The sequence below is a fragment of the Mus caroli genome, chromosome 13 (assembly GCF_900094665.2).
Source record: "Mus caroli chromosome 13, CAROLI_EIJ_v1.1, whole genome shotgun sequence".
Lineage (NCBI taxonomy): Eukaryota > Metazoa > Chordata > Mammalia > Rodentia > Muridae > Mus > Mus caroli.
Window position 1 is genome coordinate 108,255,942 of NC_034582.1, and position 13,961 is coordinate 108,269,902.

The 13,961-nt window shown below is 40.5% G+C and overlaps 1 protein-coding gene across 1 annotated transcript in view; it reads right to left on the bottom strand.

The window, feature by feature from the left end:
* Nucleotides 1-13,961, bottom strand: part of Itga1 (integrin subunit alpha 1) — a 152,292-nt gene that overhangs the window by 65,627 nt on the left and 72,704 nt on the right. The gene's annotated exons all lie outside the window — the stretch shown is intronic.

The following is a 13,961-nucleotide window of genomic DNA, read 5'->3' on the forward strand; positions in this document are numbered from 1 at the left end:
CACTATGTAAAGCCTTCTACCTTGATTGCGATAACCATAGCCACTCTGTGAATATAAACTAAAGCCCAAACTAAAACAATAAAATTCCTGTTTCTTTCTATCTAATCAAAATAATTTTTTTTTTACCCAAATGATTCCAGTAGGCTCACAGAGCATACTCCACTATATTTTAACATTCTTTTGTTTTATTTTCTTCTAGGACCAATTCTTTCTTAGTATAGTAACAAATTAGCACATTTAATAAATGAGGAAACAGAGTCTTAAAAACTAATTTAAATGGCTGGGGGCAGGGTATAGCTCAATGGTGAAGGATGTGTTTCACGTATGCATGGGGCCCTGGGTTCAATCTCAGCAGAGAAGGAAACAAAACAAAAGAACAGAACGATATCAAGCTCATGTTCCCGGGAAGAGGTAGAAAGAGGTGTAGTCTCAGAATTGTCAAAACCATGGCCCTCCACGAATTCCCCTATTCTCGTTACCATGTGCTGGCTGCTAGCTTCTAGTCATTTAAAGGAGGTGATGAGCTCCAGTGGTGTGAATAGACTGACAATATTTTGAAAAATAAATAGAATATACTAACTCTCCCTTATAGTTGTCCAGCCAGTCATGAGGTTAAAACAAGGAGCTGGAGAATCTATGTAACTGTGAGATGAGCCCTGTATTATAATCTGAATGAACATGAACTCTGCTTATTCTAGTCTAGGATAACCTTGTTCCCCCATGCATGAATGTTCCCCCCAATTCCTCTGCTACACATCCAAAGACCATGGGTTATTACACTGGAATTTTATTCCTCGTGGGAATAAAGGGTAGGACTTAGCCAACTAGTTACACGAAAGATTAAAAATGAATGAGAACAAAAACATGGCTGAGATTCAGGTTATTTCCTTGACATAATTAAATATGATAGAGATTTTATTTCATTTTAATAGATTTAAAATTAATTTCTCTAATAACAGCATAGATTTAGATTATCAATCTTGAGGGGTAGTGACCTCAGGAAGAGGAACCCATGAGCCTTTTTCACTTGTTGCCTTTATATATATGTGATATGAACAGAAATAAAATGCTTTGCCAGTAAGATATTCATCATACCTAATCCTGAGTACCATGTCTCACAAGCACTTCCATGGCGTCATTTGGGAATTTAAGTCATCTCACCTCACTTTTATTCTCACACTTTTAGTTAATTAACCAGGAGTCTAAAGCGTGAAGACTCCCACTCCCATTGTTCTTGTAATAGTGCGGCACATCCTCCTTTCGCCTGCCTTTGACCTCCTGAGCCTTGAGAATCTTTCCCTCCGGCTTGTGACTGACACCTCCCTCAAGGGCCTATTTCTGATTCTAACATCTGCAAGAGCAATAACTCATCAGTCTCAACCCCATGGTTCTCCCAGCTGGCCATCAACATCTGCTCATCTGTCTATTCCATCCAAGTTATCAGTGACTTGTCCACATCAAGACCTCACAACTGCCAGTTTCTTCAGTAACCCAGTATTTTAAGGTGAGATTTCATACTACAATGACTGTAATCGTTTGCTTGCAAAAAATCTAACTCATTTAACTTCTTTTCCCTTCACTAACCCACCTGACTAACTTCCAACTCTAGCTAAATCCACGATCTTCTTTGTGTGTGATTCTGCAGTGTCAAATGTATCTACACAAAAGTCACCAGGCTTGTATATTGGTCTCCCTCTAAAGTTATGTCTATGACTCTCAAATGGGGCCTCACATTTGAACCCCACCCAACAGCCATGCAACTTGCTTCTAATGGATGTAATTTGTTCTCATTTATTGATTTCAATCAGATTTCTTTGTCAAGAGCTGCTATCTCTCCCAGGGGAAAGTATTTATTGCAACTGTGCTTAAAAAAAGAAGTCACAGGAAAGGGACAGAAATCTTGCCAACTATTCAAGGCCGCTGGATGCTACGTAAGTGTTAGTGCTTCACTTTTGCAGCACAGTTTACATGTCTCCAAAAACCTGCTATGGATGTTGGATTGTCTGAATAAATTATCTTCACGCTAAAAACTAAAAAAATTCAAAAATCTTGGTGTGGTGGTTTGAATGAGAATGTGTCCCACAGGCTACGATGCTGCAGCACTTAATCCCCGGTGGGAGACACTGGTTGGGGAGATGTAGGAGTTGTGACCTTTCTGGAAGTAATGTGTCTGTCATGGGAAGTGGGCTTAGAGAGCTAACGACTCACAGCCTTTCTAGTTCATTCTCTGTGTTTCACACTTGTGGTTCAACTTCTTCTCTAGTTGTCACAGCTGCTGCTTGCTGTCATGTTTGGGTTCTTATTCCCCTGGAATCTTAAGCCAAATACACTCTTTCTTTTATAAGTTGCCTTGGTTGTGGTGTTTCATCACAGCGATAGAAAAAGTACTGCATGCAGTAAGTCAGAGATACGCTTTTTTAATGTTGTTCTTATCTATTTATCTATCATCTGTCTATCTACCATGTATTTTTCTGTGTCTTTGTTTCTATCCTCTATCTATCTATCTATCTACCTACCTACTTACCTACCTAATCTGTCTGTTGACAACCTTCTTGTTTCTCTCTCCTGTATGTATGTATGTATGTATGTGTGCATGTTTGTATCATCTCTCTGTATGGTTATGTATCTCTATGTATCATATATAATACATAGATATATAATACATCAGTGACTATTTATACATATATACATATATACATATATACATATATACATATATACATATATACACATATACACATATACACATATACATATATACATATATACATATATACATATATACATATATACATATATACATATGTATACACACACATATATATGTATGTATAATCTGCTTATCATCTATGGTTAATCTCATAACACATGTCCTAATTTTGAACATTTGTAAATGTTAAGATACGAGTGAAATCGAGAGTAGTCATTCCTTCACCTTTTCTAGGTGCCTGACTTCTAACTGCCCTACCTGAGGCTGTTTTCAGCTGACTGTCTTTAGGGTTGTAAGCTGTTTTGCTTAAAACGTGGTTCATTTACACAATGGAATACTACTCGGCTATTAAGAACGAGGACATTTTGAATTTTGTAGGTAAATGAATGGAACTAAAAAATATCCCGAGTGTGGTAACTCAGATCCAAAAGGACATGTGGTGGTATTTACTCACTAATAATTTTTTAGCCAAAAAAAGTACAGAATACCCAGGATACAATCCACAGAACTCAAGAAGGTTAACAAGCCAAAGGGCCCAAGTGAGGATGCCTCAACCCCCCTTGAGAGGACAGAAGAAAGCAAACATGGGGGCGGGGGTCAGAGGGAAGAACCTGGGTGGGAAGGGCAATAGGAAGGGGAAGAGGGGAACATGATCAGGCATTGGGTGGGTGGAGGGGACAAGACTGAAGCCCCGAGGGTCAGCAGAAAGAAAGCAACCAGGAAACCTAGGGAGATAAAGAGATAGGAGAGAGGGGGGCTTTAGAATGTACCAGAGAGCTGGGAGATGAGAGACTCAAATCGAGGGACTGTAGATGAAATGCCCTACAGTAGGAAGAGGGAACTTGTAGAGTCCACTCCAGTAGAAATACAGGGCACCTAGAGGAGGGATGGGGTTGCCACCCCACAGTTAAAACTCTGACCCAGAATTGTTCCTGTCTGAAAGAACTGCAGGGACAAAAATGGAGAAGAGCCAGAGGGAAAGGTGGTCCAGTGACAGGCCCAAATTGGGGTACAGCTCAAGGGGAGACCCCTAGGCCTGACAATATTACTGATGCTATGGTGTGCTTACAAACAGGAGCCTAGCATGACTTCCCTCTGAAAGGCCCATCAAGCAGCTGAAAGAGTCAGATGCAGATACTTAACACCCAACCAATGGACCGAAGCTGGTGACTCCAGTGGTTGAATTAGGAAAAGCTGGAAGAAGCTGAGGAGGAGGGCAACCCTATTGGAAGGCCAGCAGTCTCAACTAACCTGCCTCCCATACCCCCCAGAGATCTCCCAGACACTGAGCCACCAACTAGGCAGCATACACCAGCTGCTATGAGGCCCCCAACACATATACAGCAGAGGACTGCTGGGTCTTGAGTCAGTGAGTGAAGATGCGCCTAACCATTGATATACTTGCGGCTCCAGGGAGTGGGGAGGTTGGTGGGGAGGGGGTGAGGGTGGCCACATCATCTTGGAGACTTGGGCGGGATATGGGATATGTAACAGTCAGAGGGCAGACTGGGAGGGGGCTAAAGACTGGACTGTAAAAAAAAAAAAAAAACGATTAAAGAATAAAAAAGAAAACAAAATTAAAGAACCAGAACTTCCAGGAACTTTTCTCTGCCCCAACCCATCACCCTCCTTTAGGCAGCATCTATGAGCAGAGGACAGCAGACCAGCGCCTAAACTTAAGCTCCACATCCCTTTCAGATGAGGCAGAGACCTGGGCCTCACTACTCTGCTTTCTTCCCCCAGATCCTTCCTCGTTTTCTACTGGAAGTGCTCCCCTAATAATCAATACAACGGGAATCCTCCTTCCATAATCTGCTCCTGGGAACTGGGCCTCAGGTCTTGGCTGTGCTTCTCCCTTCCTACCTAAGCCCAGGCCAGACATCAGGGCCTTGAACCTTGGCCACAGCAGTGGTTGTTCTCAGAGTGTGCACCCTCAGGTCCTTCCAGAGAAGAATGGGACAATAACTGAAACACTGCAACCACCGTTTCAGTTCCCCATTCAAAATCCCCAATGGCTCTCCATGCTGAAAAATGGTTGGACATAGTATTTTCACCAAGATAAAATGTATTATTATTGAAATGCCAGGTTCCTTTTTTTTTTTTTTTTAAAGGCAATGTGTGGCGCATGCCTTTAATCCCAGCACTCAGAAAGCAGAGGCAGGCAGATTACCATCTGTTTGCTCTCTATCTATAGGTTTGAGGCCAGCCTTGTCTGCAGAGGGAGTTTCAGGACAGTCAGGGCTACAGAGAGAAACCCTGTCTCAAAACACCAAAACATATATATATATATCAGTAGTGTGGCTTTCTTTATGAATTCCATCTTCAGTCATCCTTAGAGTGAATACCACCTCTCTCTCTCTCTCTCTCTCCTTTGTTTCTTTATTCACTCCATAAGACTGAACTCTCCTTGCAAATCGTTTTCACTTAGCTATCAACAGTCTGTCTTGTGACCACTGACCTTCCCCCTTCTGAGGAACTCAGAGGCGAACTTGTCTACACTTAATTCTTCTCAATGGTGCTGCGTGCATCTCTTATCTTTACCAGCGTATTGAAGTTCCCAGGGGTCGGCAGGGTAGAGAGGTACAGATGATGTCATAGCCTCTCCAGGTCCTTTATCCCTTCCTGCTCTTCGCTTTGCTCACAGTTGCCCCTCATACATTCCTAACAGATGACTTAACCGTGGGCAGAAGCAAGTGGAAAACTGAGATAGCAGAGAAACGATGACAAGCAGAGCAAGAGGGACTCCCAGAGTGTGGGAAATGAGAAACCAGGAGAAACTCAGATCCTGTGTGGGCGGTGACCTTCAGTGTTGACTGATGGCCAATGCTAGATGCCTATTTCCTTAGAAACTAGACAGGACAAAGCCCTCTGTGGGTCTTCACTGGGAAGGGGACATTTGTTAACTTTTATCACAAGACTCAAGTAATAATACACAGATGTAATATTGTGTTGAGTGCTGGTGAGTCCCAATTCAATACAGATGATTTCAGATCAAAACTAACTTCTAAATTTGGGGCAGATGAAACAAGTCCATATTAGCATGGTGTATATGAGAATGTAAACAAAGTAAGTCAATATGAAAATTAAAGACATAAAATGAGCTAAGCGACCAAGACAGGTCCTGGGAGTCGAGGGACAAAGAAGCTGCATATTCATCACTTCACGATGCAACCTTCCTGGAGGGGCAGCTGGCCAGGTGAAAACTACAAAGCAGATCAGAAAATGTTATGGAAAGGAATAAACTAGCCGAGATCCCGGGGCGTAAGTCTCAGGGGGATGATGAGAGGTATCTCAGCTATGTGTGCAACTGAAGATAGGAAAACCAACCAATGGCTATACTTAGCCTGAAACTGTCCAGCTAGCTGCATTAGGATAGAGAGAAGCTCAAGAGAATTTGCATACGGAACTGTAATAAATAGTTCACATGGGAATATTCTAGGTATTTTTGCTAAGTTGGGAGGGGGAATAAGTAAGGATGATTCACAGCTGAAAGAAACAAGTGAGATCATTGTGACACTCTTTAAAGGAGACAGGCAAGAGCACAGGGCATCAGCAAGAGCAGATGACTATAGTCACCATGTGCTCTAGTACTACCAAAGGCTGATAAACAGTCACAGGGCACAGACTTATTCAGAGATCATTGGAAGAGTCATGGGTAACACTGCGGAGATGTGCCTGACCCTCTTGGTTAAGTACAACTGAAGACCTGATGACAACCTTGACAACAGTGTAATCTCGACATTCAAGAGGTGGGGAAAGCAAAGATTAGGAGTTCAAGGTGACTCTCCTATGTGCAGTGAGTTCAAGGCCACACTTTCCTACATTAACTCCTGTCTCCCAAACAGAACGGGTGCACAAAAACAAGCAAAACAAACAAACAAATAAACATACAAAAAAAACCTTGAAAACTAACAAGCAAGTAAAAAATAATTTTTTGGTTAAAAATAATTATGTAAAGCACTGAGTAAAAAGTGAAATCTGTTTCTTTACAGCAGGACCCCGCCATCTCTACTTGTCTCTTTTATGCTTAATTACAAAATGCTTAAATTGTAAAACGGAGAAAAGCTCATTTGAACAGGCACATGGCTACAAGAAATTGAGAGAGTGAGATGGGGAGCGAAAGGGAGAGAGGGACGGAGAGAGAGTTTTCTCTTAATTCTGTCTTCAGTTGCACTTCAGATTCACAAGCAGGTTATTTTGAAACTATTCTCTTTGTCTTTGATATGAAAATGTGTGTGGTAGAACACATCATGACATGATTTCTATAAGGCATAGTCTGGAAAACACTGCTGGGTAAACGATAGATATATATATAATATATATATTTTTTTTACTTTTCATGTCTTTGTATGTGCTTATACAAACCTGTTTCCCCCTTGTATTACAAAGTTGCTAGTTGGTTTTGCTTGTTTGTATCCGAGCAGAAACATAATTTTTGTGTGTTTTCTTTAGTGCTTATGACACCTAATGCAATATTTGGCCAGCTAGTACTTCTCAAATACCTACTGACTCAGAATAAATGCGTGGTCCACGTGGTTTCATTCCTTTGGAGCTAGAGGAAAAGGCACCGCTAAAGCGGTAGAAAGAAGAGCCATTCCGATTGCTCTGTCATGAAATAAAGGCTCATGTGAGAGTCTGTACTTCCAAACTAACAAGGGGATTGAGGAAAGAAAAATACTTGAAAGTGGTTATTAATTATGTCCAGTCAATTAAATGTAACAGGATTTTCTTTTTAAAAAAAAAATCATAAGTATATGTGTGTTCATATGAGTGCTGTACCTGTGGAGGACATTGAGATCAGGTCCCCTGGAGCTGGACCAACAGGTGGTTGTGAACCACCATGGATACTGGGAGTCAAAGCTGGGTCCCTGGAACAGCAACTCTCACTACGGAGTCATCTCTAGCCTGAAGTCGAAGGAGCTAAAGGAACCATCCACTCACTCCGAAGACTATCATTGTTGCTGAGTCATTTGTACCAGTGCCTAAAATTTAACGCTTAGTGTGAACTATGTTTGCAGGCTGCCATTCAGCAATGAATATCAAATCAGTAGCGTCTTCAGGAAATGAGTGACCGATAAAAACCATGAACATTTCCATGCTTCCGAGAGCTGCATAACTGTTTAATATTACACGAGTTCCAAGTTTGTTGTCTAACCAATATATGGTTTTGTTTGTTTGTTTGTTTGTTTGTTTGTTTTTTATCAAGTGTGTAGTGGCTATTCCTGGTTGTCAACTTGACTATATTTGGGATGAACTACAATCCAGAATTGGAAGGCTCACCAGTGACCCTTATCTGGAGGCTTGGAGATAGAAGTTTCTGATCTGGATCTTGGTATGGAGAACTTGAGGCATAGTGGCTATGGAATTCCAGAAGATTAAATCTCCGAGTTCAAGGTCATCCGGGATTAAAGGTGTGGTGGAACACACCTTTAATCTGGGCTACACCTTTCATCTGGGATTAAGGTTGTGGTGGAGCACACCTTTAATCTGGCTACACTTCCTGCTAGAGACAAGATAAGGACATTGGAAGAAGGGAGTCTCGCTCTTGCTCCTTTGCCTGCTTGCTGTGTGAGACTGAGTAACTGCTAGATCCTTGGACTTCCATTCACAGCTGCGACTGAACCATTGTTGGGAATTGGGCTGCTGACTGTAAGTCATCAATAAATTCTTTTACTATATAGAGACTATCCATAAGTTCTGTGACTCTAGAGAACCCTGACTAATACAAAGTGATACCACCAATGCCCTGCCCTGCAACCCGCTTCTTACATGATTGCATTGGGCTAGAGATGGGATGATAATACAGGCTGCAGTTGGAGCTGCCTGTCACCACAAACCTTGCTGGGACTGTTCGCCCAGGCTTAAGTGTTTGTCAAACTGGACAGGGACACAAATGAGACCCATTCAAAGACAGATATGCGTATTTCCTAAGGAAACAAGTCCTTAGAAACACTAGGTGACTGATGAAGATGGAGATCCCAGCAAAGGGGCATCTTTAACTCGATTGTTGCTTGATGAAAGGGGCTTCAATGAAATCAATGCAGGCAGGAAACTGCAGACTAGTGTAGTCAAGGGGCAAAGTCTAAGGGACAAATCACGACTGGGACAAAGTGGGGCCAGATACATGAATACTTGCTAGGCAAGACTGAAACACTGTAAGCTCACCAGGGTATCACATACAAGTGTTTTCCAGCTCAGTGTCTAGTCTGACTTCATAAATCAGAGTGAAAGAAAGACGCTACTAGAGTAATGTTTTGATTTTTGGTTTGGCTTGATTTTGGTTTGTTTGTTTTTACTATGGGACAAACTGCCAGGATTCTAATTTTTTAAAAAACAGGAATGACTTGCTTATATATAAAGCCCTGAACAGCTCCCCAGAGATAAGAGAACAAAACCACAATCTGTCACCGGAGAATTCTCAGACAGCCAGGAGACACAGACCCATAAAACATATTGAAATGCTATAGATAAATGGGAACAATGGGTGAGGATATGCGGACGCCATAGAATCAGGAAAGGAGGATCGTGTGGGTGAGGGCATCCCAGGAAATCACACAGAAGAGACATTTGAAGACATCTAAGAAATCAACCTAGCATACAGGGCTAGGGTAGGGAAGCATGTTCCAGACAGAGCGAGTGTCAAGAGTCTGGCACACCATTCATAGAGCAGGGCGGGGCCAAGTGGACCCTGAAGAATGAATGAGGTGGGCATCGCTGAGGAGGCAAGACTCGTTGGGAATGACTGGCTATGCTGTCAGTTGCCTTGAAGTACTGCGGAGAGCGTGTATATTATTTAAAGGGGGAAAAAAGAGATTTTTATGTAAGGAAATTGTCTGAATTTTACTTTGAAGTGATCGAGTGCCTGTTGGAAGGAGATGGGGAAGAATGGAAACCAGGAGACAAGCCAGAGTAGATGCCTCTCTTGCTGTATGCCGTAGGCACAAACTCCACTGATCAACAACGCAATGGCTATTGGACTCACTTGGGCTCCATTTGGGACATAAAACCAATGAATCAGGTGCCACATTTAAGGCTTCTAGGAAAATGGTCATAAAAATGTGCAGTAAAAAAAAAGATAAATAATATTCCTAAAATTTAATTAATCTCTCTCTCTTTCATTTTTTCCTACTTCAGTGCCACGCTGTGCTCCTGATGGGAACAATCTAGACATTGTTCCATTAGTATATTTCACTTTTATATCAAGCCTCACAATTTACTGGTTTTATTTAGGGTAATGCACTTGTATTTGACATATTTACAGCCTTCCCATTTATTATTCAAAACAATGCTATGCTTAGGTATTGAGAATCAATAAGACCTCCATAATGTTTATACTGTCATATCTTTTATGGCAAGCTCCAAGTATTTCAGGTTTGTTTTTATGGGTGGTTTTTCGAAAAGGCAATTTTATGGCCTTTACTCTGCCTTAGGTAAATGACTGGTTGGCAAAAATCCCTTGACTATGCTTGCAGGATCTTAATGGGGCCACACAGAAGCAAGGAGGAAATTGTAACTAGTTAAAGTGGTGTTTCCATCATTCTGATGCAGGCCCCTCATGTATACAAATTGTTACATTTTCCACACAAGCATTTTTGTCTGCTTTCTTCCATCCCTCCTCTCTTTCCTTTGTCTTTATTGGAATAAGTTGATTTTTGAGGACTATTTCATGTCGTCTTGAGACTCTTTGCTTGTTTGAAATTACTAAATTTTGAATCTGTAACTGCAGATAAAAAAAAAAAGGGCATCACTAATCTTTTTACTGAACCAAATGCAATTGCAGTTCCGATAACAAGCAAAACCTCATCATGCAACATTCCTTTCTGTGGCTCAACACCCCTTTAAAGCTTACTTGGGGCGAAGTACTTCTGTTGTCCCTGGATGAGCAGAGATGTCTTGGGACTTTTCTAATTCTTCATTTAAAATGTCTGATTTATTTTGAAAAGGTACTGTATTTTAAGTTAGATTTTGCAGGAAGGCACTGTATCTGTGGGCTTGAGTAGGAGCAGCCTTTTACTCGGCTCTATTCCAGTCAAATAACATGAAGACAAAACACTGACGTCAACCCACACGCCGCCCTTTCTTCTGCCTTTACTCGTGGAAGTAAGGAGCCTGCAGTCAAGTACGGGGCATGGAGTGCTTTTCCTAAAACAAGGGCTTCCCACTTGCTTTACTTAGGTTGTTTACATCATTTCTGATAAACAGACACAGGGTTGAGAAGACAAATTCCTACTTGACTGCTATTATTCTTGGACACGAGCTGGGTTCTCATAAGCTTTTGTGGGTCCCTTGGAGAATTCCCTGTATACAGATGTCTTGCTACATCTTCACACGGAGGTAACTGTATTCATGATCTCCGTTTCTAGTGATTACAGATGCCTTGGGCTTTTCTCAGCAGATACACTTACTCAATTCCAGAGGCTTCTTAGAAAGTCCCTAGCATAAGCCCATGCTGGATCTTGGCGAGTAACCAACATTGATCCATGGGTAACACACACATTCTCCACTCTAACAAATTCATAGAAGAAAGGCAGATCCCAGTGCAGACACCTCTGCTTTGACTTGACTGGCAGAAGAGCAAACACAATTATTGTCTCTATAGATACTTTAGGGATTAATTCATTATGTGTTCCAATTCTATAAAGACATCAAAATCACCATAGGACTTTGTGGAACATGTGTTAAGATCACTGTAGGGCTTAGGTTAATCTGTACAGAGAAATCTTCACAGATTCCATGAACTCCATTCTTTTCATATTATTTTATGTATGTGCATTGCATGTGGCGTATGTACATATTTGTGCAGTTGTGTGCACAGGAGATGGAGGGTGCCCCACACACATATGGAGGATAGATACTGACATCAAATGCCTTCCTAGATTGCTTTCCATCTTGTCTTTTGAGACAGGATCTCTTATTCAATATAAAACATATCAAAATTGGCTAGGCTGGCTAATGAATAAACTCTAGGGAATGTGCCTCTCTTCATCCCTCCAACCCAATGCTTGAGATTACAGACATGTGCCACCATACACAGTCTTTATACAGGTGATGTGGATCTGAATTTGAATAGTCAGGTCTGAGCAACAAGTACTTTACTCACGAGGAAATCTCCCCAGTCCGCTCATTCCATTCTTAATGCAGTTATACCTTTGATAAATGTAAGACGTCTAAGAATTCCTAGTTGTTTGCTCTTAGCTACACTGATTTCCAACTTCTGTAAAATCTATCATATAACCCATTTCATTTTTTCTTCTTCTCATGAATGGAGGTATAAAGGATAAGGAAACAAAGGAGAAGTTGCAGAAAGTTAATTCTGCAAGTCACTAAGAATTGAATGCTCTAATCACAACAAAAGCAACCCACAAATCAGATTTCTTTAAATCACATCTGTAATGAGTCAGAAAAATAAATGCTTGTCAAAACAAAGTTCTGTGTTCTAAGGGATTTGCTTGAGACCATGCGAGATATGATCATGCTTTTCAGCTCCTATCTTTGAAGAGGAAATATTTTCCAAGTCTTATGTGAACTATTTTCTGAAGGGAATTCAAAGGGAAGTCAAATTTTTAAGAGTTTAAACATGTCATACGTAATGTGTTATCAAATGCTTAGCAAATGTAATTGGCTGAATGTGACCTTCCAAACCCCTTTACTTTAGAAAGGTATTAATGGACCTAGTCATTGATATATCTTAAATCAGCATGGAAGACAGTATAGACATCCAAGACTAAATATGCTTAGGAGAACATTAAAAAATGCTGCCTGCAAAAGGATCCCATTGAATACCCACCAGCAGAGAAAAATACAGCAAAAATTGTGATGTGTACATTTATTCTCAACCATTCCCTGAGGTTCATCATTTCAGCTAATTGTGGACTGGTGATGGGAAGATGAGCCACTGTTTGCTCTGGAGTCAATTAGGGACACGTGGACATCAATATAAGCACAGAGCATTTGGTGTTCCCAAACTTGAATATACTTAAGAATCATATAAGATTTAAGTTCAGTGTTCCCATAACAGATTCAGAAAGTTTAATTTGGAAAGTCTTGGATATAGTCCACATATCTCAGGCATTCTGAAGCAGGAATTCCACAAGGTGTGTGTGTGTGAAGGAATGCTGCATGAGGGAAGGAAGTCCACTGAAGGAGAGTCGTATCTCATTTCCCACTATGAACCATGTCCTCACCCTAAGCTGCCACAGAGCACACATTCACCAATGATTCTGAATAAATACCTAAGTGAATGTGGTTAAGCTGCACCATGCATGGTACAAGTGAACTGTGATGTGCAAATTTAGAAATATAGTCAATTTCTCTATTGTATTTTTGTAGGCTACATTACTTCTTTGAGACAATGTCTCTCTGTGTAGCACAGATTAGACTGGAACTTGATGTGTGTTACCCAGGTTTGCCTCGTCACAGTGAGGTTTTTGTCTCAGCCTCTTGAGTACTGGGTTTATAGGCACACACTACCACACCCTTCTCAGTTTGTCTCTTTAAGAAATAGGTTGGCTTGGGTAAAGCTAGAAGACACTACAAGTGACACTGGATACAATGCTGTAGAAGGAAATATCTGTGGAAAGGAACTAAGTGGGTGTGACTCCATTCTTGGCTGCACAGAGAGTTCATTTCCCATTAACTTGTAGTATCTGGTCCATTCTGCTAAATAGGGTCATTGTTCCAACCAAGAAAGACTCACAGCTCCATGAAACCCACCCTGGCAAGCTGGAGACTCACAGCTCCATGAAGCCCACCCTGGCAAGCTGGATTTCCTCTGATGTACAAGCAGACTAGTTCCTCTGGGAATGCTAAGACAAATTAATATATTCTAGCAGGGAAACCATAAGAAAATTGTAACCGTTTGCATTGAATGTGTAAGCATATATTTTATATATAAACTTTTATATAACATATAGTATATACTCATAGTACAGTATTTATATATACAATAGCATATACCACATAGTTATATACTATATTACTGTATCTATAATATATGTATATATATATTAGAGAATATAGTATATATGTACTATACATGCTATCTAGTATATACACTATATATAGTATATACACATATATAATATATAGCATACACATATAATATTAATAATATAATAATTAGTAATATAATAATACAGTAAAATACTATTAAAATATGTTCTAGTAAAAATATATTATATATATATATATATATATATATATATATATATATATATGTATATATATCCTCTCCTAGTTGCAAGACTTGAAA